Source organism: Chiloscyllium punctatum, chromosome 41 (genome assembly GCF_047496795.1).
Source record: "Chiloscyllium punctatum isolate Juve2018m chromosome 41, sChiPun1.3, whole genome shotgun sequence".
NCBI lineage: Eukaryota > Metazoa > Chordata > Chondrichthyes > Orectolobiformes > Hemiscylliidae > Chiloscyllium > Chiloscyllium punctatum.
Genome location: NC_092779.1, coordinates 60,703,237 through 60,729,983, shown reverse-complemented (window position 1 = coordinate 60,729,983; position 26,747 = coordinate 60,703,237).

Genomic DNA, 26,747 nt, shown 5'->3' with positions numbered 1-26,747 from the left:
CAGAATGAACCCCTGAAGGTAGATCTACACTCTCTACTGCCAGCTGGGAGTATTTGAAAACATTTCATATTTTGACACCTGATTAACCAATTAGAGCTGATTTTTCACATTAGATTTGCCAATGGAGAGTCTTCTTCAAGAGCACTTCAATGGCTGTGATTCAGCTGGCGGTGTAAGTGCTAGTCAAACACAAGGACACTCGGTGCACTGCTGTGTTTATGAAGCTCTCTGCACATGAAAATGGATCCTTCCCATCCCCTTTACCTCTCATCAATGTGGGTGTCATTTAACTTGATCTCCCAGCATCCTCCTGCGTTCTGAACCAAGAGAGGGTGACAGTGAATACTGGGGTCATGCTGCGGACAGGACAAGTCAAATACTGGTGTTTCAGGTTACAACTCTCCATTCTAGAAGAAATATTAAGCCCTTTGCACTCAAGTGTATTCGGGGCAGAGTGATTAAGGCGATGGGTTAGTAATCCATTGATGTTTCCCCATGCAGGGTCGAATCCTGTCAACTTCATCTTGAACAACTTCCTGTCGGGCACATTCTCACTCAGACTTCAGAAATCCCCTGTCAGCCGACCAGGCCAGTTATTTGATTAGACATAGGCTGCTCGAGTTCTTAATCAGAAATATACCACACTCCAACCGTTATTTCTGTTTCTCTGTTCACAGATACTGCTAGACCCATCGAGCTCCTGCAGTGTTCTGTGAATGTACTGCCCAGAAGTGCTGCTTTTTATTAGATTCCTTTAATCCCAGTCCCTCTGTTCACTGCCTCTGGTCAGTGGTAACACTTGGTCCTGCCCGTCAAAGTGCCCAGGCCCACGGTTCCCACTCCCATCATTATAAACAGCCACAGGAAATTGCCAGTTAACCATCTTTACTCCAAAGAGAAACTCACCAGCCTCGGGAATCTCTCCATAAAACGGGATTTCTCATCCCTGGACATGGTGTAAGACAGAGGATTGTGAAGACATTTTGGGAAAATATTGTCAGTTGGCAGGTGCACAACTGTTAAAGGCACAACCCTTATAATACAGTTTCCAGCTTTGTGAATCTTCGGGAACTCTTTGGGAAATGGAATCAGAGGAGAATGAAGAAGGGTGAACTGTCGGGCTGAGCAGAAACAGCCAAGACACCTTCCCCTTCTTTAAGAGGACACCACATGAACTGATCGGATACATTGAAAGAATTCTCGTTCCTGTACATGAGGAATACAAATCTCATCTGGATTCTAGATCAATGAAATAACTCGGGACCACACAAGACACTGGGAGGCTCGAAGGGAGATGGTCCCGGTTGGAGGAGAGCTGGTTCCCAGTGACATGGGTGTGTCTGTAGTGGGTGGGATCAGACTGTTCCCATGTCGCCATAATGAATGTCTCAGTCTATATTCTGGCAAAGTAAAACTGATAGAGGACAGTTGGCGTTCTGGGAAGGGCAGACTGAAGTGGTAAGTCAGTCACAGCCTGCTTTAGAGGATCGTGTAAGGTGTGAGGTTAGAAGTTTCAGCGCATTCGACTGTTAAATGAAAGGTTCCTGGTTCAAGAGCCCCCAGGGCGACAGCGATGGTTGTTCTTGCTGCATCTGTTTTGGATGCTGCACAGTTTCGTGTGTCGAGTGGGGTCAGGAAAATGTTCTCCAAACGGAACCCTTTCGTATGAGGATCCACAAAGAAGTTTCTGCATTGCTTTAATGGTTCATGTAAAGAACTGTGGATTCTTGGAATCTGAAGCAAAAACAGAAGCTGCTGTCGAATCTAACGGGTTTGGCAGGACCTGTGGGAGATTACCGAGTTCTGATGAAGTTCTGAAATGTTGTCTCTGATTTTCTCTGCATCGATGCTGTAAGATCTGCTGAGTTTCTCTTGCAATTATTGTTCTTGGTTTTAAATGAATGTCCATTCCATCTGTCAGGATGATACAACCAGACCCACCATGCACCAACATTTAACGCTTTTCCAAACTGTGAAGTGATTGGATTCAAACCAACCCGATAATGATTCACTCTTCCTCAGCTCCACAATGAGAGACACCAGGAAAATGAAGAGGACAGTGTGGTTCTGTAATCGTCGATGCGTGTTTGAGGCAATGGACTTGAAATTCATTGGGCTTTACCCCCACAGCCTGGAATCCTCCCGGTTACGATTCAGTAATGTCAACAAATAAAAAGGGAGATTACACCCTGTCTTCATCTTTCACATACAAAACACAGGAGAAGGGAAAAAAGACATTTCAGACAGGTTGGGAATGGGGGCAATCTGCAACCCTCTGCCTTTCAGGATACAACATGCAGAAATCCCCAGAGAAAGTTGAGACACTATGAATTGAACAATTCCATCCCAACTTTGTCGGAGCTCCGAGCCAACCGTTGGAAAACGAGATGGAAGCAGTCAGGGGTCTGTCTTCGACTGGTGCAGACTTGATGGGCCGAAGGGCATTTTCTGTGCTGCAGACCTCTTTGACCAGCTGCGGTGAGCTGGTCGGAGAAACTGGCGGATGGGAAGCATATGGAACGGGACTAATCCTGAGCCCTCTGTTTGTTTCCATCTGTGGGTTAATATGAGGTTGAGTTCCTCGGCGTTGATACAACATAATGTGACCATGTCCAGCTTCAGTCCCATTGTTGGGTCATTTAAGGTCACAGGGAGAATCCCATTTAGATTCACCCTGGTAACATCAGAAACGCAGGTTTATGGGAACTGGGACAGGAATAGATGGAAGTCCAATGACCAGCACTGCTGATGGGCCGAAAGATCTTTCTCACGCTGTAAAAATCGGAAGAAAGGGAGAAACTAATCTGCAGCTAAAATGATCACAGATGAAAAGACAAAAGCGGTTTCCTGATGAAAACACACAGTGCCTTTTCTTTTTGCTTTCCCTGTTCGCCTCCTGGTGAGGATTCAGTTTTCTCACTGTTGCAGCAAGTGGAGTTTTCCTCGTCCCATTAATCGTGAGGACAGCCTTCCCGAAGTAGGGAATGAAGTATGGAGCTGACAATTGATCAAGTGTTGTCCCATACTTAATGCAGAGTAACTTTAAACAAAGCACTGCGAATACTGGAAACCTGAATCAGAAACGGAAATTGACAGAGAAACTCGGCAGACTTGGCAGCATCTGTGGAGAGAAACAGGTTTAATGTTTCAGATCGACAGAACTAGACTAGTTATGCATTTTATTGTTTTAATGCCAGAGTAATTGTCAGTTTTACTTCGCAAATCAGCATATTTATCAGAATATTATATTAGCCGAGAAATGTCAACTTTCTGAATGTCAACCGACCTTTCCGGGTGTAATGCTGATTCTGTTGCCTTGAGCTTGTGAAACGCTGCCCTTCAATTGTTCTTTTTTATTCCCCTTTCTGTCAGTGAGCACACATTTTAAATGGAGAGTTTCTATTTTCAGTCTCTCCCTCAATATGCGTCTCTACTCGTCTATCATTTCCTCTGTGTATCCACCTCACTCTCTTCCACATTCTCCCACTCTCTGTCGATCAATATCCCTTATTTTCCATTTCTGCTCTTTGAAAAGTCTGACATTCGGAGATAGTTTGAGAGTAGACCTACTAACGGGCTTTCCCCGCCCCAGGGTAGAGTGTGTAGAACTGTCCTCACATTCTCCGGGTAGAGTCTATGTCACTGAGGCCTGTGGTAAGGTGACATTTCTTCATCAAAATATGATGAGCTTTTACAATTCTTAATAGAATTCATAATCCACCAAACACAAACAATTTCACCCCAATTATCCGATTGAAGTGAAGCCTTTGCTTCAATTGAACGAATGAATGGTGACAGCAGAAAAGGAGGGGTATCATCTTGCAGTGTGTGTGCCATTCCCACAACATTGCTGGGACATCTGCAGTGTCTCCTGCCTCACCTCGTTATTCCCAACAAAGTGGGAATGAAGGAGGGAGAATAAAAGTGGAATTAGAAAGATCGAGCATTGACTGATGGGGCCACAGGAGGCGGTAGGACGTGGGAACATGAAATCCCAATGGGCTGAGCTCAAACACCAGAAGGATTCTGAGCCGTCTCTTTCGTTTGGTGGGTCAACACAATGGCATTTACGGGATGGTTAAGCAATGAACCTTCAATATACAGGACATGCAAGGCCAGGATTTGACACCGTCCTGGTCTGGTTATTACCAGGCGCTTTAACTCATTAATCCACGGAGACAGCGCAGACACTGCTCTTCAAATCCAGATCTGCAGTTCATTAACTATTCCATCAGAGTAACTCGGACATTTGTTTCGGGTTGAAAGTTGTTCGGTGAGAATTTAAATCAGTCTCCTCTTATACAGAAAAGAATAGTTCACAGCTGGACATTCCCCAGTGAAAATGCACAGAAAGAGCTAATCTCTTCTTTCGTTGGGTTCAAACTGATCCCTCCATCTTCATTAAACTGACAGGATAAAGAGGATGTGTTCATCCTCCTGGAGCCCATGAACTGCGTTAATATGTACCGAGGGAATCTCACCCCAAGAGAACAGGGTCATTGTGGTGAATGGATCAGGAGTGTTGTGTGAGTCAGTACAAACAGTGGGCAGTATAGGCTGATCTTTTAGTTCGAACATTGAGCCTTGCTCCACCAGCTCCTCTCTCACTTACTGATTCAATCCTTCCAGTCGGCTTTACCTTTCATTTTATTTCAATCACCCCGCTCCACTGAATCACTTCTTTCGATCACTTGCAGGTGTCCACCTTGAAACCGTAGGGGTCGCAGGGTGGATCAGTGGTTCACAGTGCTGCCTCACAGCACTAGGGTCTCGGATTCAATTCCAGCCTCCGACCACTGTCTGTATGGAGTTTGCACATTCTCCCCGTGACTGCGTGGGCTTCGTTCCGCAGTTGAAAGATGTTTAGTTTAGGGTGAATTGGTCATGTTGAATTGCCAAAAATATTTGGTGCATTAGCCAGAAGGAAATGGGTCTGGGTGGGTTATTGTCTGGAGGGACAGTGATGGGCTGAAGGATCTGTTTCCACGCGATAGTGAATCTAATGACCCTGTTCGAAACTCGGTGAGATAGGAATCACTGTCCATCCCTATTTACTCCAGAGATTGAGATGTTGAGTTACTTTAAAGAACCCTGGAAGAACTCAAGGTACAGCCATGATACTGTTAGGGAGGGAGTTCCAGGAGCTAGACCCAAAAGCACTGTCGGAGCAGCAAGATATTTCCAACTCAGAAAGGCGAGGTCCCAGATGGGTGATTTGTGGTTACAGTTCTCTCCTGTATCTGTTGCTATTGTCCTTCTCGATCGACACAAACAATCACTGGGTTGGTCTGGGTCTGTGTTCTGTGAGGAAGCAGGAGTTAGTTTTCAAAAAGATAACTCACAAGAAGAGAAATAAATCTTCATTTCCTGACTGGGAATTGTATCCCGGTCTGGGCATTACAAACTCAGACTCCGAACCAGTGACCCTACTGAAGCTGACAGTAACACTTGTGACCTGATCTGTCCAGACTCTGTGTATGATCTTCACGTCATCATCATCTTCAACAGCAATGTTTCTCTCTCTAAGTTTCCAAACAATTCATATTGCCGCCCTGGTTTCAATGTGAAGAAAGCAGAGCTGTGCTAACCTGATTTACTGCAGGAAGGTACAGAACAGTTTGATACTAACAGCGGCTCGTTTTGAGGCGTTGATCTGCGGTGATGGGGCGGCCCCAATAAAACCTTCGTTCAAATCGTCTGATTCCAAATTCCATGTTGGAAATGACCAGAGGATTCTCGCTGAATTTGTTCAGGATCTTGACTGGAAGTGACACTAAATCCAAGTATGAAAGTACATGTCAGTGGAGTGCATCATAAGATAGCGCAGTGACTGTGAATAAAATGCTGGAGACGTCCAGCAGAAGAACAGGAGACACAGAAGCAGGTACCTGAGGACAAATGTATTTGCTTTGCCATTGACGGGCCGTGTTACACAAAGTGGATTATCTTTGCTGGTTGATCACCTTATGAATGTTGTTTCCCAGATCTCCATGTTTACATCACATATGGAAAGGTGTCCAGCGTGTGTGTGTGCTTCCGGCTAGTGAAGCAATAGATCAAACATCTGACTTTGAATCAGACGATTGTAGGTTTACATCCTACATGTCTCGAGTGTAACGTGTTAGTTCAACCAATTGTATGTTGTAAGTTGCTATTTTCTTAGGTTCTTTTGAGCTGCAGGGATTGGATCAGTGTGTATTCAAATGGAATGTTGCTTTTGGGTCCATTACAGCTTAATGTCATACAGGTGTATGGCTGGTCCTGTTTTGTCAGGTTCTGAGGATCTGAATGGTTTGGATCAGTGTGGTTTCGAATTTAAGACTTGCATTTAGGTCTATTGTCCATTTTAAATTCCAGCTCTGCTACACATCTCTCATTGCCTGTCAAACTGGCGAGTGTTCCACCTAAAGCTGCCTTTGTCAGAGAAGCTGTTGTGTGGAGCAGAGAGCGGAAGTGAAGTACAAGGAGCTGGTATGATCCTGAGACATCTGTTCCTCCCGGGATATGTTTCTGTGTGTCTCCCTCTGTGGGTGAAAATGAGGTTCAGTTCCTCAAGGTGGTTACAACACAGTGTGACCATGTCAAACCTCAGTCCCATCGCCGTATCGTTTAAATTCACAGTGAGAATCGCGTTGATATTTGCTCTGGAAACATCAGTACACATAAGATTTTGATCCAAAACTAGAAACTGGGACTGGAATACATGGATGCCTGATGAGCTGCAATGTACGATGGGCCGAACGGTCTCTTCCCACTCTGTGAAAGCTCGAAGGCAAGGTGGACCTAATCTGCAGCAAGACTGATCAGAAATGAAAAGGCAAATGTGTTTTCATTCTGAATAAATGTAAGGGCGCCTTCCGCCTTCCCTTGGAGTCTAGTAGCCAGCATTTTGCGCTCTCACCGCCATGACACGGGTTCTATTCCCGGTCAAGGAATGCGTGTTTTGTTCTGTACACACATCGTGGTAAGAATATTTCTGACCACTTTTCCAAAGCTGGCAGAACATCGGTTTTGTGCCAACCGTTTTAAAGTTGAACAGAAAACCAAGAGATGCAGATGTTGGAAATCTGAAACAAAAACAAGAATTGACGTGCAAACTGAATAATCCTGACAATATCTGTGGGGAGAAACAGAGACAATGATTCACAACGACAGAACCATATTAGTTCTTCATTTCTCGACCACAATGCCGTGATAGTGGTCAGTTTTATCGCTCGAATGAGGATAGTTATCAAAATCTATTTGTTTTGTCCCAGTTAGCAGCCATGTCGACCTGAGATCTGATTCTTTCAGGATCTACCTCAAGATGAGTCCCTAATTTTCTGTCTTTATCTCTGTGTATCTCCCTCACCCTTTATCATATTCTTTGACCCTTTATTTGCCAATATCCCTCATTTCCCATTCCTACTCTATGAAAAGCCTGACGTTCAGGGATAGTTTGAGAATGGAGCTGCTGAGAGGTTTTCTGGAACCTGGCAGGAGTCTGTAAAACTTGGCTCACATTCTATGGATAATACGTCTGCCACTTGGATGTGATATAAGGGGCAATTTCTTCCTCAAAATATTGTAACCCTTTCGAAATTAAAGTTGCATTCCTTATCCAATAGAAAAAAAAACTACAACAAAGGAGAATATGGAAGCATTAATGATGCTGTAAAATGAATGAATGGCGACAGCAGAGAATGAGGGTGATCCAATCGTGGTTTCTGTGCCATAACCACAACATTCCACGGCCTTTCTGCAGTGTCTCCTGCCTCACCTCATTATTCCCACCAAACTTGGAATGAAGGAGGGAGAATAAAAGTGGAGGAGAAGAAGGAGTGCTTTTGAAACAGCGACAAGAAACTCCAGGTTGGTGTATTGGTTCGGAAGAACAACATGCACTGCTGGAACTAAACCCGGAAAAAGGAGTGGGTTTGCCAAACCATAACAGGCTCGAACTCAAACAGGATGCTGAGTCCCTTCATCAGTAACACGACACTTAATAAAAGGTGAACCTATGACCCTTCAAGACAACAAGTGGGCGCAGCTGGGATTGGACCCTATGGTCAGCTGCCTCCCAAGGAGGGGTTTGAAATAACTAAGGGACGGCCATATGTGCAGTTCCTTAACCACATGACCACAGTAACTCGGAAATACATTTCTGTATCAATATTACTCAGTGTGATTTACAATCAAACCCCGCTTTTGCAAAACCAGACATTTCCCGATTGAACATTCTTCAATGCAAAGGCACATAAAAGGGCAATCTTCTCTTACATTGGCTTCAAACAGATATTTGTATCTGTTTAAACTGACAGAACAAAGGGGACATTTTTCATCCTCTTGGGATGTATTGACGGCTTTAATACACACAGTGGTAATCTCACAGGAAGAGGAACAGTGTCATTACCATGAATTGCCCAGGAATGGTGTTTGAGCCAATGTAAACAGTTTGCAGTAAAGGCTGACCCATTAGCAGCGACACTGAGCCTTGCACCACCAGATCCAGACTCACTTCCTGTCTCATGCCTCCCAGTCCTCATTGTCATTCACGTCAATTTCACTTCCCTGCTCCACTTCTCAACTTACTACCGATCTCCTGAAGGTGTCCGATTGGAACCTACCACTGTTAGAAACGCATTCCTGAGATAATGATATCACTCAATGGAATAGGACTCGCTGTCCATCCCTAAATATCCCAGAGATGGAGGAGATGAGTTGCTTTTGTGAACCATTGAACTCCTTCACACGGTGGTATAGCCATTATGCTGCAAGCGCAGGATTTCCTGGATTTACACCCAGAGACACTGAAGGAACACCAACATATTCCCAACTCAGGAAGGTGAGATGATTGGAGGGAGATTTGAAGGGGTCACTATCGTATCTGTCCGCTGTCATTGTCCTTCTACATGGTTCAAGTAATCACTGGGCTGATTCTGGAGGGATCCCGGTCTGTCTTCTGTGTGGAACGAGGAATGGGTTTTCATTCAGACAATTCACATGAAGAGAATTAAACCTTCATTCACTGAATGGGAACTGTATCCATGTTTGGACGATACAAACTTTGACTCCTCAGCACGGGCCCCCGGTAATGCTGACAGTATCCAAAGCGACCTGAATTGTACACACCCTTGTGCCTGTCCTTCATAACCACCTTCGGCAACGAAGTTTCTCTCTTCAATTTTGCAAACGCGTCATATTATCGCCTTGTGTTTCACAGTAAAGAAAGTGGAGCTGTGGTAATCTGATGTTGGTCAGTCGGTGTAATGCAGGAATGTACAGAAGAGGTTGACGCGGGCAGAGACCCGTTTTGAGGCGTGTGATTGCAGTGAAGGGGTTCCACCAATAAAAGGCGCTGTTCATCTCGTCTGATTCTCCATCCCTGGATTCAAACCAACAGAGGTTTCTCACTGGACTGGTTCAGGATCTTGACTGGAAGAGACCATGACGCAAGGTATGAAAAGATATTTCACTGGAGTGAATCAAAAAATCGCGGAGTGACTGTGAATAAAATGATGGCAACTTCCATCAGAGTCTCAGGTGACCCTGAAGCAGGGACCTGAGGGTAAATATGTTTCCTTGGGCATTGAAAGACATTGCTTCACGGAGTGGGACATCCGATGGGAAACAGTGACGATAATTATTTTTACTGATTGTTCACCTTGTGAATACTGTTTCCCCCAATGTCCATGTTTCCATTTCATATCGACTCCCTGTCGGACCTCCGGCTGCTGCTGGGACACTGACATCATGGATAATGGCTCTGACTTTTGGTGGTTCGAATCCTTCCTGATTTGTGTGCAATGTACTGCAGGGATTGGATCAGTGGGTCCCGGATTTGGGAGTATTGTACCACAATGTGCGACAGATTTTGAGGAGCTGCAGACTTTGGATCAATGTTTTTTCAAATTTGTAAGTTGCATGTGAGGCAATTGTCCATTTTAAATTCCAGCTCATCGCAACGTCTCTCATTGTCTGTAAAACTGGCTTTAGTTACACCTAAAGCTGCCTTTTGTCGGAGAAACCTGTGTGTGGGAGGGGTGGGGGTTGTGTAGGTGGAGTCTGAAGTAGGTGGAGAGCTGTACTGAAGCACAAGGAGCTGGTATAATCCCGAAACCTCTGCCCTCCTCCCCCCCCCACCTCCGGGCATGTGTGTCTGTGACTCACTCTATGGGTGAAAATATGAATGGGTTGCTCGACGGGATTTCACTTCAGTCTGACGGTGTATAACTCACTCCCCATTGTTGTGTCGTTTAAGATCACAGGGATAATCTTTTCTGAATTTTGCGTTGAAAACATCAGAACACACAATGTATCGTGCCAAAACTGGACACTGGATCGAGAACAGATGGCTATCTGATGATCCCTACTGCACGATGGGCCGAATGGTATTTTCCGACTGTGTGAAGAAAAACCTCAAAGACACCGAGAAACTAATGTGCAGCGAAAAAGATCGAAAATGAAATGCATAAGTGGTTTCATTGAGAATAAATGCGACAGTTTCTGTCACCTTCCCTTTTAATCTCACGGTGAGGAGTTGGTGCACTCTCTGAAGGGGAAAGGGTGATTCCTGGTCAGGGAATGGGCGATGTGTTCTGCAAAGATATCTTGCTAACACTGTTTCTGACCGATTTTCTGAAGCCGTCATGTCATTGGTTTTGTCTCAAACGATGTTAAGAATAACATGAAACAAAGAACTGCAGATGTTTGAAATCTGAACCAAAACCAAGATTTGATAAAAAAAAACTCAGTAGGACAGTGGAGAGAAACAGAGTTAATGGTTCATATCGGCAGAGCGAGGTTACTTCAACATTTCTGTATTATATTTTTGGTAAAATGATCAGTTTTCCCAGTCAGGATATTTACCAAAATCTTTCATTAGCTTACAACCGCCAATGCTGAAAATTCAAAATGACTTTGTTGGCTGTAAGAATCCTTCCATTACCCGGAGCTGGTGAAAGGCTGTGCTTAATAGTTACCTTTTAATTCCTATTTGTTTCTGTCAGTCAGCAGCCATGTCGATTGGAGAATTGGTCCTTTCAGTATCTCCCTCAATATGCGTCTCCATAGTTATTTCTTTCTCTGTGAATGTACCTGACCCTCTTTCACATTCTCTGACTCTCGGTCTGTCCATATTCCTCATTTCCCATTTCTGATCTTTGAAAAGTCTTACATTTGGAGACAGATTGAGAGTGGCCCAGCTAACAGGCTTTCTGCCTCCTCGGTAGCATGTGTGGGATTGGGCTCACATTCTCCGAATAATGTGTCTGGCTCTTATGTCTGAGGTGAGGAGTTATTCCTTCCTCCAAATATTATGATCCTTTCAAGTTCTAAATAGACTTCATAATCCACAAGAAAAGAAACCGCAATCACAGTGCAAACCACATCGACAGGAGTGCAATGAAGTATTTCCTGTTGGTGTGGAATGAATGAATGTTGACAGCAGAGAATTAGGGTGAACAGATCTTGGTGTCTGCGCCATTACTGCAACATTCACCGGCGAGTCTGCCATGTCTCCTGGCTCACCTCGTTATTCCCAACAAACTGGAAACGAACGAGGTGTAATAAAGGAGGAGTAGGAGCAGAGGTTCTTGTCAAACTCAGGAAGGAAACTCCAGATGGAATTAAAAGTTCGGAAGAAACAATATTCCCTGGAGGAACTAAACCAGGGAGGAGATAAGGATCACCAAAACAGGCTGACACTCAAACAGGACGCATGGTTGACTGATGAGCAACACTGACTTGGGAGATTTTGAAAAAACCATGTATTTGGTAAAATACACAGGCACCACTACGATGGAAAATAAAGGAGCTGGAGCAGCGTCTCTCCTTCCTCCGGTATTAGAGAAAATAAAGGACCTGAATCAGTGTCTCTGCTTCCTCCTGCATAATTGAAAATAAAGGAGCTAGAGCAGCGTCTCTGCTTCCTCCTTTATTATAGAAAATAAAGGAGCTGGAGCAGCGTCACTGCTTCCTCCCGTATAATAGAAAATAAATGAGCTGGAGCAGCGTCTCTGCTTCCTCCTGTATTATAGAAAATAAAGGAGCTGGAGCAGCGACACTGCTTCCTCCTGTATTATAGAAAATAAACGAGCTGGAGCAGTGTCACTGCTTCCTCCTGTATTATAGAAAATAAAGGAGCTGGAGCAATGTCACTGCTTCCTCCTGTATTATAGAAAATAAAGGAGCTGGAGCAGCGTCACTGCTTCCTCCTGTATTATAGAAAATAAAGGAGCTGGAGCAGCGTCACCGCTTCCTCCTGTGTTATAGAAAATAAAGGAGCAGGAGCAGCGTCTCTGCTTCCTCCTGTATAATAGAAAATAAAGGAGCTGGAGCAGCGTCTCTGCTTCCTCCTTTATTATAGAAAATAAAGGAGCTGGGGCAGCGTCACTGCTTCCTCCTGTATAATAGAAAATAAAGGAGCTGGAGCAGCGTCTCTGCTTCCTCCTTTATTATAGAAAATAAAGGAGCTGGGGCAGCGTCACTGCTTCCTCCTGTATTATAGAAAATAAAGGAGCTGGAGCAGCGTCACTGCTTCCTCCTGTATTATAGAAAATAAAGGAGCTGGAGCAGCGTCACTGCTTCCTCCTGTATTATAGAAAATAAAGGAGCTGGAGCAGCGTCTCTGCTTCCTCCTTTATTATAGAAAATAAAGGAGCTGGAGCAGCGTCACTGCTTCCTCCTGTAGTATAGAAAATAAAGGAGCTGGAGCAGCGTCACTGCTTCCTCCTGTATAATAGAAAATAAAGGAACTGGAGCAGCGTTTCTGCTTCCTCCTTTATTATAGAAAATAAAGGAGCTGGAGCATCGTCTCTGCTTCCTCCTGTATGATAGAAAATAAAGGTGCAGGAGCAGTGTCTCTGCTTCCTCCTGTATTATAGAAAATAAAGGAGCTGGAATAGCGTCACTGCTTCCTCCTGTATTATAGAAAATAAAGGAGCTGGAGCAGCGTCACTGCTTCCTCCTGTATGATAGAAAATAAAGGAGCTGGAGCAGCGTCACTGCTTCTTCCTGTATTATAGAAAATAAAGCAGCTGGAGCAGCGTCACTGCTTCCTCTTGTATTAGGAAAATAAAGGAGCTGGAGCAGCGTCACTGCTTCTTCCTGTATTATAGAAAATAAATCAGCTGGAGCAGCGTCACTCCTTCCTCTTGTATTATGGAAAATAAAGGAGCTGGACCAGAGTCACTGCTTCCTCCTGTATTATAGAAAATAAAGGAGCTGGAGCAGTGTCACTGCTTCCTCCTGTATTATAGAAAATAAAGGAGCTGGAGCAGTGTCACTGCTTCCTCACGTATTATAGAAAATAAAGGAGCTGGAGAAGCGTCACTGCTTCCTCCTGTATTATAGAAAATAAAGGAGCTGGAGCAGCGTCACTGCTTCCTCTTGTATTAGGAAAATAAAGGAGCTGGAGCAGCGTCACTCCTTCCTCTTGTATTATGGAAAATAAAGGAGCTGGACCAGAGTCACTGCTTCCTCCTGTATTATAGAAAATAAAGGAGCTGGAGCAGTGTCACTGCTTCCTCCTGTATTATAGAAAATAAAGGAGCTGGAGCAGCGTCACTGCTTCCTCACGTATTATAGAAAATAAAGGAGCTGGAGCAGTGTCACTGCTTCCTCCTGTATTATAGAAAATAAAGGAGCTGGAGCAGCGTCTCTGCTTCCTCCTGTATTATAGAAAATAAAGGAGCTGGAGCAGCGTCACTGCTTCCTCCTGTATTATAGAAAATAAAGGAGCTGGAGCAGCGTCACTGCTTCCTCCTGTATTATAGAAAATAAAGGAGCTGGAGCAGCGTCTCTGCTTCCTCCTGTGTTATAGAAAATAAAGGAGCTGGAGCAGCGTCACTGCTTCCTCCTGTATTATAGAAAATAAAGGAGCTGGAGCAGCGTCACTGCTTCCTCCTGTATTATAGAAAATAAAGGAGCTGGAGCAGCGTCACTGCTTCCTCCTGTATTATAGAAAATAAAGGACCGGGAGCAGGGTCTCTGCTTCCTCCGGTATTATAGAAAATAAAGGAGTTGGAGCAGCGTCTCTGCTTCCTCCTGTGTTATAGAAAATAAAGGAGCTGGAGCAGCGTCACTGCTTCCGCCTGTATTATAGAAAATAAAGGAGCTGGAGCAGCGTCACTGCTTCCTCCTGTATTATAGAAAATAAAGGAGCTGGAGCAGCGTCTCTGCTTCCTCCTGTATTATACAAAAAAAGGAGCTGGAGCAGCGTCACGGTTTCCTCCTGATTATAGAAAATAAAGGAGCTGGAGCAGCGTCTCTGCTTCCTCCTGTATTATAGAAAATGAAGGAGCTGGAGCAGTGTCACTGCTTCCTCCTGTATTATAGAAAATAAAGGAGCTGGAGCAGTGTCTCTGCTTCCTACTGTATTATAGAAAATAAAGGACCTGGAGCAGCGTCACTGCTTCCTCCTGTATTATAGAAAATAAACGAACTGGAGCAGTGTCACTGCTTCTTCCTGTATTATAGAAAATAAAGGAGCTGGAGCAGCGTCACTGCTTCCTCCTGTATTATAGAAAATAAAGGAGCTAGAGCAGCGTCACTGCTTCCTCCTGTATTATAGAAAATAAAGGAGCTGGAGCAGCGTCACTGCTTCCTCCGGTATTCTAGAAAATAAAGGAGCTGGAGCAGCGTCTCTGCTTCCTCCTGTACTATAGAAAATAAAGGAGCTGGAGCAGCTTCACTGCTTTCTCCTGTATTATAGAAAATAAACGAGCTGGAGCAGCGTCTCTGCATCCTCCTGTATTATAGAAAATAAAGGAGCTGGAGCAGCGTCTCTGCTTCCTCCTGTATTATAGAAAATAAAGGAGCTGGAGCAGCATTACTGCTTCCTCCTGTATTATAGAAAATAAAGGAGTGCTGCTCCCTCCTGTATTATAGAAAATAAAGAAGATGGAGCAGCGACACTGCTTCCTCATGTATGGTAGAAAATAAAGGAGCTGGAGCAGCGTCACTGCTTCCTCTTGTATTATAGAAAATAAAAGAGCTGGAGCAGCGTCACTGCTTCCTCCTGTATTATAGAAAATAAAGGAGCTGGAGCAGAGTCTCTGATTCCTCCTGTTTATAGAAAATAAAGGAGCTGGAGCAGCCTCACTGCTTCCTCCTGTATTATAGAAAATAAAGGAGCTGAAGCAGCGTCACTGCTTCCTCCTGTATTCTAGAAAATAAAGGAGCTGGAGCAGCGTCACTGCTTCCTCCTGTATTATAGAAAATAAAGGAGCTGGAGCAGAGTCACTGCTTCCTCCTGTATTATAGAAAATAAAGGAACTGGAGCAGTGTCTCTGCTTCCTCCTGTATTATAGAAAATAAAGGAGCTGGAGCAGCGTCACTGCTTCCTCCTGCATTATCGAAAATAAAGTAGCTGGAGCAGCGTCTCTGCTTCCTCCTGTAGTACAGAAAAGAAATGAGCTGGAGCAGCGTCGCTGTTTCCTCCTGTATTATAGAAAATAAAGGAGCTGGGGCAGCGTCACTGCTTCCTCCTGTATCATAGAAAATAAAGGAGCTGGAGCAGCGTCACTGCTTCCTCCTGTATAATAGAAAATAAAGGAACTGGAGCAGCGTCTCTGCTTCCTCCTTTATTATAGAAAATAAAGGAGCTGGAGCAGCGTCACTGCTTCCTCCTGTAGTATAGAAAATAAAGGAGCTGGAGCAGCGTCACTGCTTCCTCCTGTATAATAGAAAATAAAGGAACTGGAGCAGCGTTTCTGCTTCCTCCTTTATTATAGAAAATAAAGGAGCTGGAGCATCGTCTCTGCTTCCTCCTGTATGATAGAAAATAAAGGAGCTGGAGCAGTGTCACTGCTTCCTCCTGTATTATAGAAAATAAAGGAGCTGGAGCAGTGTCACTGCTTCCTCCTGTATTATAGAAAATAAAGGAGCTGGGGCAGCGTCACTGCTTCCTCCTGTATTATAGAAAATAAAGGAGCTGGAGCAGCGTCACTGCTTCCTCCTGTATTATAGAAAATAAAGGAGCTGGAGCAGTGTCACTGTTTCCTCCTGTATTAAAAAAAATAAAGGAGCTGGAGCAGCGTCATTTCTTCCTCCTGTATTATAGAAAATAAAGGAGCTGGAGCAGCGTCACTGCTTCCTCATGTATTATAGAAAATAAAGGAGCTGGAGCAGCGTCACTGCTTCCTCCTGTATTATAGAAAATAAAGGAGCTGGAGCAGCGTCACTGCTTCCTCCTGTATTATAGAAAATAAAGGAGCTGGAGCAGCGTCACTGCTTCCTCCTGTATTATAGAAAATAAAGGAGCTGGAGCAGCGTCACTGCTTCCCCCATGTATTATAGAAAATAAAGGAGCTGGAGCAGCGTCTCTGCTTCCTCCTGTGTTATAGAAAATAAAGGAGCTGGAGCAGCGTCACTGCTTCCTCCTGTATTATAGAAAATAAAGGAGCTGGAGCAGCGTCTCTGCTTCCTCCGGTATTATAGAAAATAAAGGAGCTGGAGCAGCGTCACTGCTTCCTCCTGTATTATAGAAAATAAAGGAGCTGGAGCAGCGTCACTGCTTCCTCCTGTATTATAGAAAATAAAGGAGCTGGAGCAGCGTCTCTGCTTCCTCCGGTATTATAGAAAATAAAGGAGCTGGAGCAGCGTCTCTGCTTCCTCCTGTGTTATAGAAAATAAAGGAGCTGGAGCAGCGTCACTGCTTCCTCCTGTATTATAGAAAATAAAGGAGCTGGAGCAGCGTCACTGCTTCCTCCTGTATTATAGAAAATAAAGGTGCTGGAGCAGCGTCACTGCTTCTTCCTGTATTATAGAAAATAAAGGTACTGGAGCAGCGCCACTGCTTCCTCCTGTATTATAGAAAATAAAGGAGCTGGAGCAGCGTCACTGCTTCCTCCTGTATTATAGAAAATAAAGGAGCTGGAGCAGCGTCTCTGCTTCCTCCTGTATTATACAAAAAAAGGAGCTGGAGCAGCGTCACGGTTTCCTCCTGTATTATAGAAAATAAAGGAGCTGGAGCAGTGTCTCTGCTTCCTACTGTATTATAGAAAATAAAGGACCTGGAGCAGCGTCACTGCTTCCTCCTGTATTATAGAAAATAAACGAACTGGAGCAGTGTCACTACTTCTTCCTGTATTATAGAAAATAAAGGAGCTGGAGCAGCGTCACTGCTTCCTCTTGTATTATAGAAAATAAAAGAGCTGGAGCAGCGTCACTGCTTCCTCCTATATTATAGAAAATAAAGGAGCTAGAGCAGCGTCACTGCTTCCTCCTGTATTATAGAAAATAAAGGAGCTGGAGCAGCGTCACTGCTTCCTCCGGTATTCTAGAAAATAAAGGAGCTGGAGCAGCGTCTCTGCTTCCTCCTGTATTATAGAAAATAAAGGAGCTGGAGCAGCGTCACTGCTTCCTCCTGTATTATAGAAAATAAAGGAGCTGGAGCAGCATTACTTCTTCCTCCTGTATTATAGAAAATAAAGAAGCTGGAGCAGCGACACTGCTTCCTCATGTATTGTAGAAAATAAAGGAGCTGGAGCAGCGTCACTGCTTCCTCTTGTATTATAGAAAATAAAAGAGCTGGAGCAGCGTCACTGCTTCCTCCTGTATTATAGAAAATAAAGGAGCTGGAGCAGAGTCTCTGATTCCTCCTGTATTATAGAAAATAAAGGAGCTGGAGCAGCCTCACTGCTTCCTCCTGTATTATAGAAAATAAAGGAACTGGAGCAGTGTCTCTGCTTCCTCCTGTATTATAGAAAATAAAGGAGCCGGAGCAGCGTCACTGCATCCTCCTGTATTATAGAAAATAAAGGAGCCGGAGCAGCGTCACTGCATCCTCCTGTATTATAGAAAATAAAGGAACTGGAGCAGCGTCACTGCTTCCTCCTGTATTATAGAAAATAAAGGAGCTGAAGCAGCGTCACTGCTTCCTCCTGTATTATAGAAAATAAAGGAGCTGGAGCAGCGTCACTGCTTCCTCTTGTATTTTAGAAAATAAAGGAGCTGGAGCAGCGTCACTGCTTCCTCCTGCATTATCGAAAATAAAGGACCTGGAGCAGTGTCTCTGCTTCCTACTGTATTATAGAAAATACAGGAGCTGGAGCAGCGTCACTGCTTCCTCCTGGATTATAGAAAATAAAGGAGCTGGAGCAGCGTCTCTGCTTCCTCCTGTATTATAGAAAATAAAGGAGCTGGAGCAGCGTCACTCCTTCCTCCTGTATTATAGAAAATAAAGGAGCTGGGGCAGCGTCTCTGCTTCCTCCTTTGTTATAGAAAATACAGGAGCTAGAGCAGCGTCACTGCTTCCTCCTGTATTATAGAAAATAAAGCAGCTGGAGCAGTGTCTCTGCTTCCGCCTGTATTATAGAAAATAAAGGAGCTGGAGCAGCGTCACTGCTTGCTCCTTATTATCGAAAATAAAGGAGTTGGAGCAGCGTCACTGCTTCCTCCTGCATTATAGAAAATAAAGGAGCTGGAGCAGCGTCTCTTCTTCCTCCTGTATTATAGAAAATAAAGGAGCTGGAGCAGCGTCTCTGCTTCCTCCTGTAGTATAGAAAATAAATGAGCTGGAGCAGCGTCACTGTTTCCTCCTGTATTATAGAAAATAAAGGAGCTGGAGCAGCGTCACTGCTTCCTCCTGTAGTATAGAAAATAAATGAGCTGGAGCAGCGTCACTGCTTCCTCCTGTATTATAGAAAATAAAGGAGCTGGGGCAGCGTCACTGCTTCCTCCTGTATCACAGAAAATAAAGGAGCTGGAGCAGCGTCACTGCTTCCTCCTGTATAATAGAAAATAAATGAACTGGAGCAGCGTCTCTGCTTCCTCCTTTATTATAGAAAATAAAGGAGCTGGAGCAGCGTCACTGCTTCCTCCTGTATTATAGAAAATAAAGGAGCTGGAGCAGCGTCTCTGCTTCCTCCTGTATTATAGAAAATAAAGGAGCTGGAGCATCGTCACTGCTTCCTCCTGTATAATAGAAAATAAAGGAACTGGAGCAGCGTTTCTGCTTCCTCCTTTATTATAGAATATAAAGGAGCTGGAGCATCGTCTCTGCTTCCTCCTGTATGATAGAAAATAAAGGTGCTGGAGCAGTGTCTCTGCTTCCTCCTGTATTATAGAAAATAAAGGAGCTGGAATAGCGTCACTGCTTCCTCCTGTATTATAGAAAATAAAGGAGCTGGAGCAGCGTCACTGCTTCCTCCTGTATGATAGAAAATAAAGGAGCTGGAGCAGCGTCACTACTTCATCCTGTATTATAGAAAATAAAGCAGCTGGAGCAGCGTCACTGCTTCCTCTTGTATTAGGAAAATAAAGGAGCTGGAGCAGCGTCACTGCTTCTTCCTGTATTATAGAAAATAAAGCAGCTGGAGCAGCGTCACTGCTTCCTCTTGTATTATAGAAAATAAAGGAGCTGGAGCTGCGTCACTGCTTCCACCTGTATTATAGAAAATAAAGGAGCTGGAGCAGTGTCACTGTTTCCTCCTGTATTATAGAAAATAAAGGAGCTGGAGCTGCGTCACTGCTTCCACCTGTATTATAGAAAATAAAGGAGCTGGAGCTGCGTCACTGCTTCCTCCTGTATTATAGAAAATATAGGAGCTGGAGCAGCGTCTCTGCTTCCTCCTGTATTATAGAAAATAAAGGAGCTGGAGCAGTGTCACTGTTTCCTCCTGTGTTATCGAAAATAACGGAGCTGGAGCAGCGTCACTGCTTCCTCCTGTATTATAGAAAATAAAGGAGCTGGAGCAGCGTCTCTGCTTCCTCCTGTATTATAGAAAATAAAGGAGCTTGAGCAGCGTCACTGCTTCCTCCGGTATTATAGAAAATAAAGGAGCTGGAGCAGCGTCACTGCTTCCTCCTGTATTACAGAAAATAAATGAGCTTGAGCAGCGTCACTGCTTTCTCCTGTATTATAGAAAATAAACGAGCTGGAGCAGCGTCACGGTTTCCTCCTGTATTATAGAAAATAAAGGAGCTGGAGCAGTGTCTCTGCTTCCTACTGTATTATAGAAAATAAAGGACCTGGAGCAGCGTCACTGCTTCCTCTTGTATTATAGAAAATAAAGGAGCTGGAGCAGCGTCACTGCTTCCTCCTTTATTATAGAAAATAAAAGAGCTGGAGCAGCGTCACTGCTTCCTCCTGTTTTATAGAAAATAAAGGAGCTGGAATAGCGTCACTGCTTCCTCCTGTATGATAGAAAATAAAGGAGCTGGAGCAGCGTCACTACTTCCTCCGGTATTATAGAAAATAAAGGAGCTGGAGCAGCGTCACCGCTTCCTCCTGTATTATAGAAAATAAAGGAGCTGGAGCAGTGTCACTGCTTCCTCCTGTATTATAGAAAATAAAGGAGCTGGAGCAGCGTCACTACTTCCTCCGGTATTATAGAAAATAAAGGAGCTGGAGCAGCGTCACTGCATCCTCCTGTATTATAGAAAATAAAGGAGCTGGAGCAGTGTCACTGCTTCCTCCTGTATTATAGAAAATAAAGGAGCTGGAGCAGCGTCACCGCTTCCTCCTGTATTATAGAAAATAAAGGAGCTGGAGCAGCGTCACTGCTTCCTTCTGTATTATCGAAAATTGAGGAGCTAGAGCAGCGTCATTGCTTCCTCCTGTATTATAGAAAATAAAGGAGCTGGAGCAGCGTCACTGCTTCCTCCTGTATTATAGAAAATAAAGGAGCTGGAGCAGCGTCACTGCTTTCTCCTGTATTATCGAACATAAAGGAGCTGGAGCAGCGTCACTGCTTCCTCCTGTATTATAGAAAATAAAGGAGCTGGAGCAGCTTCTCTGCTTCCTCCTGTACTATAGAAAATAAAGGAGCTGGAACAGCGTCACTGCTTTCTCCTTTATTATAGAAAATAAAGGAGCTGGAGCATCGTCTCTGCTTCCTCCTGTATGATAGAAAATAAAGGTGCTGGAGCAGTGTCTCTGCTTCCTCCTGTATTATAGAAAATAAAGGAGCTGGAATAGCGTCACTGCTTCCTCCTGTATTATAGAAAATAAAGGAGCTGGAGCAGCGTCACTGCTTCCTCCTGTATGATAGAAAATAAAGGAGCTGGAGCAGCGTCACTGCTTCTTCCTGTATTATAGAAAATAAAGCAGCTGGAGCAGCGTCACTGCTTCCTCTTGTATTAGGAAAATAAAGGAGCTGGAGCAGCGTCACTGCTTCTTCCTGTATTATAGAAAATAAAGCAGCTGGAGCAGCGTCACTGCTTCCTCTTGTATTATAGAAAATAAAGGAGCTGGAGCAGCGTCACCGCTTCCTCCTGTATTATAGAAAATAAAGGAACTGGACCAGAGTCACTGCTTCCTCCTGTATTATAGAAAATAAAGGAGCTTGAGCAGCGTCACTGCTTCCTCCGGTATTATAGAAAATAAAGGAGCTGGAGCAGCGTCACCGCTTCCTCCTGTACTGTAGAAAATAAAGGAGCTTGAGCAGCGTCACTGCTTCCTCCTGTATTATAGAAAATAAAGGAGCTGGGGCAGCGTCACTGCTTCCTCCTGTATTATAGAAAATAAAGGAGCTGGAGCAGCGTCACTGCTTCTTCCTGTATTATAGAAAATAAAGCAGCTGGAGCAGCGTCACTGCTTCCTCTTGTATTATGGAAAATAAAGGAACTGGACCAGAGTCACTGCTTCCTCCTGTATTATAGAAAATAAAGGAGCTTGAGCAGCGTCACTGCTTCCTCCGGTATTATAGAAAATAAAGGAGCTGGAGCAGCGTCACCGCTTCCTCCTGTACTGTAGAAAATAAAGGAGCTTGAGCAGCGTCACTGCTTCCTCCTGTATTATACAAAATAAAGGAGCTGGGGCAGCGTCACTGCTTCCTCCTGTATTATAGAAAATAAAGGAGCTGGAGCAGCGTCACTGCTTCCTCCTGTATTATAGACAATAAAGGAGCTGGAGCAGTGTCACTGTTTCCTCCTGTGTTATCGAAAATAACGGAGCTGGAGCAGCGTCACTGCTTCCTCCTGTATTAAAAAAAATAAAGGAGCTGGAGCAGCGTCACTGCTTTCTCCTGTATTATAGAAAATAAAGGTGCTGGAGCAGCCTCACTGCTTCCTCCTGTATTATAGAAAATAAACGAGCTGGGGCAGCGTCACTGCTTCTTCCTGTATTATAGAAAATAAAGGTACTGGAGCAGCGCCACTGCTTCCTCCTGTATTATAGAAAATAAAGGAGCTGGAGCAGCGTCACGGTTTCCTCCTGTATTATAGAAAATAAAGGAGCTGGAGCAGTGTCTCTGCTTCCTACTGTATTATAGAAAATAAAGGTACTGGAGCAGCGCCACTGCTTCCTCCTGTATTATAGAAAATAAAGGTACTGGAGCAGCGCCACTGCTTCCTCCTGTATTATAGAAAATAAAGGAGCTGGAGCAGCGTCACGGTTTCCTCCTGTATTATAGAAAATAAAGGAGCTGGAGCAGTGTCTCTGCTTCCTACTGTATTATAGAAAATAAAGGACCTGGAGCAGCGTCACTGCTTCCTCCTGTATTATAGAAAATAAACGAACTGGAGCAGTGTCACTGCTTCTTCCTGTATTATAGAAAATAAAGGAGCTGGAGCAGCGTCACTGCTTCCTCTTGTATTATAGAAAATAAAGGAGCAGGAGCAGCGTCTCTGCTTCCTCCTGTATTATGGAAAATAAAGGAGCTGGAGCAGCGTCACTGCTTCCTCTTGTATTATAGAAAATAAAGGAGCTGGAGCAGCGTCACTGCTTCCTCCTGTATTATAGAAAATAAAGGAGCTGGAGCAGCGTCACTGCTTCCCCCTGTATTATAGAAAATAAAGGAGCTGGAGCAGCGTCACTGCTTCCTCTTGTATTATAGAAAATACAGGAGCTGGAGCAGCGTCACTGCTTCCTCCTGTATTATAGAAAATAAAGGAGCTGGAGCAGCGTCACCGCTTCCTCTTGTATTATAGAAAATACATGAGCTGGAGCAGCGTCACTGCTTCCTCCTGTATTATAGAAAATAAAGGAGCTGGAGCAGCGTCACTGCTTCCTCCTGTATTATAGAAAATAAAGGAGCTGGAGCAGCGTCACTGCTTCCTCTTGTATTATAGAAAATACAGGAGCTGGAGCAGCGTCACTGCTTCCTCCTGTATTATAGAAAATAAAGGAGCTGGAGCAGCGTCACTGCTTCCTCCTGTATTATAGAAAATAAAGGAGCCGGAGAAGCGTCACTGCTTCCTCCTGTATTATAGAAAATAAAGGAGCTGGAGCAGCGTCACTGCTTCCTCCTGTATTATAGAAAATAAAGGAGTCGGAGCAGCGTCACTGCTTCCTCCTGTATTATAGAAAATAAAGGAGCCGGAGCAGCGTCACTGCTTCCTCCTGTATTATAGAAAATAAAGGAGTCGGAGCAGCGTCACTGCTTCCTCCTGTATTATAGAAAATAAAGGAGCCGGAGCAGCGTCTCTGCTTCCTCCTGTATTATAGAAAATAAAGGAGCCGGAGCAGCGTCACTGCTTCCTCCTGTATTATAGAAAATAAAGGAGCCGGAGCAGCGTCTCTGCTTCCTCCTGTATTATAGAAAATAAAGGAGCGAGAGCAGCGTCACTGCTTCCTCCTGTATTATAGAAAATAAAGGAGCTGGAGCAGCGTCACTGCTTCCTCCTGTATTATAGAAAATAAAGGAGCTGGAGCAGCGTCACTGCTTCCTCCTGTATTATAGAAAATAAAGGAGCTGGAGAAGCGTCACTGCTTCCTCCTGTATTATAGAAAATAAAGGAGCTAGAGCAGCGTCACTGCTTCCTCCTGTATTATAGAAAATAAAGGAGCTGGAGCAGCGTCACCGCTTCCTCCTGTGTTATAGAAAATAAAGGAGCTGGAGCAGCGTCACTGCATCCTCCTGCATTATCGAAAATAAAGGAGCTGGAGCAGTGTCACTGCTTCCTCCTGTATTATAGAAAATAAAGGAGTTGGAGCAGCGTCACTGCTTCCTCCTGTATTATAGAAAATAAAGGAGCTGGAGCAACGTCACTGCTTCCTCCTGTATTATAGAAAATAAAGGAGTTGGAGCAGCGTCACTGCTTCCTCCTGTATTATAGAAAATAAAGGAGTTGGAGCAGCGTCACTGCTTCCTCCTGTAGTATAGAAAATAAAGGAGCTGGAGCAACGTCACTGCTTCCTCCTGTATTATAGAAAATAAAGGAGCTGGAGCAGCTTCTCTGCTTCCTCCTGTACTATTGAAAATAAAGGAGCTGGAGCAGCGTCACTGCTTCCTCCTGTATTATAGAAAATAAAGGAGCTGGAGCAGTGTCACTGCTTCCTTCTGTATTATCGAAAATTGAGGAGCTAGAGCAGCGTCATTGCTTCCTCCTGTATTATAGAAAATAAAGGAGCTGGAGCAGCGTCACTGCTTCCTCCTGTATTATAGAAAATAAACGAGCTGGAGCAGCGTCACTGCTTTCTCCTGTATTATCGAACATAAAGGAGCTGGAGCAGCGTCACTGCTTCCTCCTGTATTATAGAAAATAAAGGAGCTGGAGCAGCTTCTCTGCTTCCTCCTGTACTATTGAAAATAAAGGAGCTGGAGCAGCGTCACTGCTTCCTCCTGTATTATAGAAAATAAAGGAGCTGGAGCAGCGTCACCGCTTCCTCTTGTATTATAGAAAATACAGGAGCTGGAGCAGCGTCACTGCTTCCTCCTGTATTATAGAAAATAAAGGAGCTGGAGCAGCGTCACTGCTTCCTCCTGTATTATAGAAAATAAAGGAGCTGGAGCAGCGTCACTGCTTCCTCCTGTATTATAGAAAATAAAGGAGCTGGAGCAGCGTCACTGCTTCCTCCTGTATTATAGAAAATAAAGGAGCTGGAGCAGCGTCACTGCTTCCTCCTGTATTATAGAAAATAAACGAGCTGGAGCAGCGTCACCGCTTCCTCCTGTGTTATAGAAAATAAAGGAGCTGGAGCAGCGTCACTGCATCCTCCTGTATTATAGAAAATAAAGGAGCTGGAGCAGTGTCACTGCTTCCTCCTGTATTATAGAAAATAAACGAGCTGGAGCAGCGTCACTGCTTCCTCCTGTATTATAGAAAATAAACGAGCTGGAGCAGCGTCACCGCTTCCTCCTGTGTTATAGAAAATAAAGGAGCTGGAGCAGCGTCACTGCATCCTCCTGTATTATAGAAAATAAAGGAGCTGGAGCAGTGTCACTGCTTCCTCCTGTATTATAGAAAATAAAGGAGATGGAGCAGCGTCACTGCTTCCTCCTGTATTATAGAAAATAAACGAGCTGGAGCAGCGTCACCGCTTCCTCCTGTGTTATAGAAAATAAAGGAGCTGGAGCAGCGTCACTGCATCCTCCTGTATTATAGAAAATAAAGGAGCTGGAGCAGCGTCACTGCTTTCTCCTGTATTATAGAAAATAAAGGAGCTGGAGCAGTGTCACTGCTTCCTCCTGTATTATAGAAAATAAAGGAGCTGGAGCAGCGTCACCGCTTTCTCCTGTGTTATAGAAAATAAAGGAGCTGGAGCAGCGTCACTGCATCCTCCTGTATTATAGAAAATAAAGGAGCTGGAGCAGCGTCACCGCTTTCTCCTGTGTTATAGAAAATAAAGGAGCTGGAGCAGCGTCACTGCATCCTCCTGTATTATAGAAAATAAAGGAGCTGGAGCAGCGTCACTGCTTTCTCCTGTATTATAGAAAATAAAGGAGCTGGAGCAGCGTCACTGCTTCCTCCTGTATTATAGAAAATAAAGGAGCTGGAGCAGCGTCACCGCTTCCTCCTGTGTTATAGAAAATAAAGGAGCTGGAGCAGCGTCACTGCATCCTCCTGTATTATAGAAAATAAAGGAGCTGGAGCAGCGTCACTGCTTTCTCCTGTATTATAGAAAATAAAGGAGCTGGAGCAGTGTCACTGCTTCCTCCTGTATTATAGAAAATAAAGGAGCTGGAGCAGCGTCACTGCTTCCTCCTGTATTATAGAAAATAAAGGAGCTGGAGCAGTGTCACTGCTTCCTTCTGTATTACCGAAAATTGAGGAGCTAGAGCAGCGTCATTGCTTCCTCCTGTATTATAGAAAATAAAGGAGCTGGAGCAGCGTCACTGCTTCCTCCTGTATTATAGAAAATAAACGAGCTGGAGCAGCGTCACTGCTTTCTCCTGTATTATCGAACATAAAGGAGCTGGAGCAGCGTCACTGCTTCCTCCTGTATTATAGAAAATAAAGGAGCTGGAGCAGCTTCTCTGCTTCCTCCTGTACTATTGAAAATAAAGGAGCTGGAGCAGCGTCACTGCTTTCTCCTGTATTATAGAAAATAAACGAGCTGGAGCAGCGTCTCTGCATCCTCCTGTATTATAGAAAATAAAGGAGCTGGAGCAGCGTCACTGCTTCCTCCTGTATTATAGAAAATAAAGGAGCTGGAGCAGCGTCACCGCTTCCCCCTGTATTATAGAAAATAAAGGAGCTGGAGCAGCGTCTCTGCTTCCTCCTGTATTATAGAAAATAAAGGAGCTGGAGCAGCATTACTGCTTCCTCCTGTATTATAGAAAATAAAGGAGTGCTGCTCCCTCCTGTATTATAGAAAATAAAGGAGCTGGAGCAGCGTCTCTGCTTCGTCCTGTATTATAGGAAAGAAAGGAGCTGGAGCAGCGACACTGCTTCCTCATGTATTGTAGAAAATAAAGGAGCTGGAGCAGCGTCACTGCTTCCTCTTGTATTATAGAAAATAAAAGAGCTGGAGCAGCGTCACTGCTTCCTCCTGTATTATAGAAAATAAAGGAGCTGGAGCAGAGTCTCTGATTCCTCCTGTATTATAGAAAATAAACGAGCTGGAGCAGCGTCACTGCTTCCTCCTGTATTATAGAAAA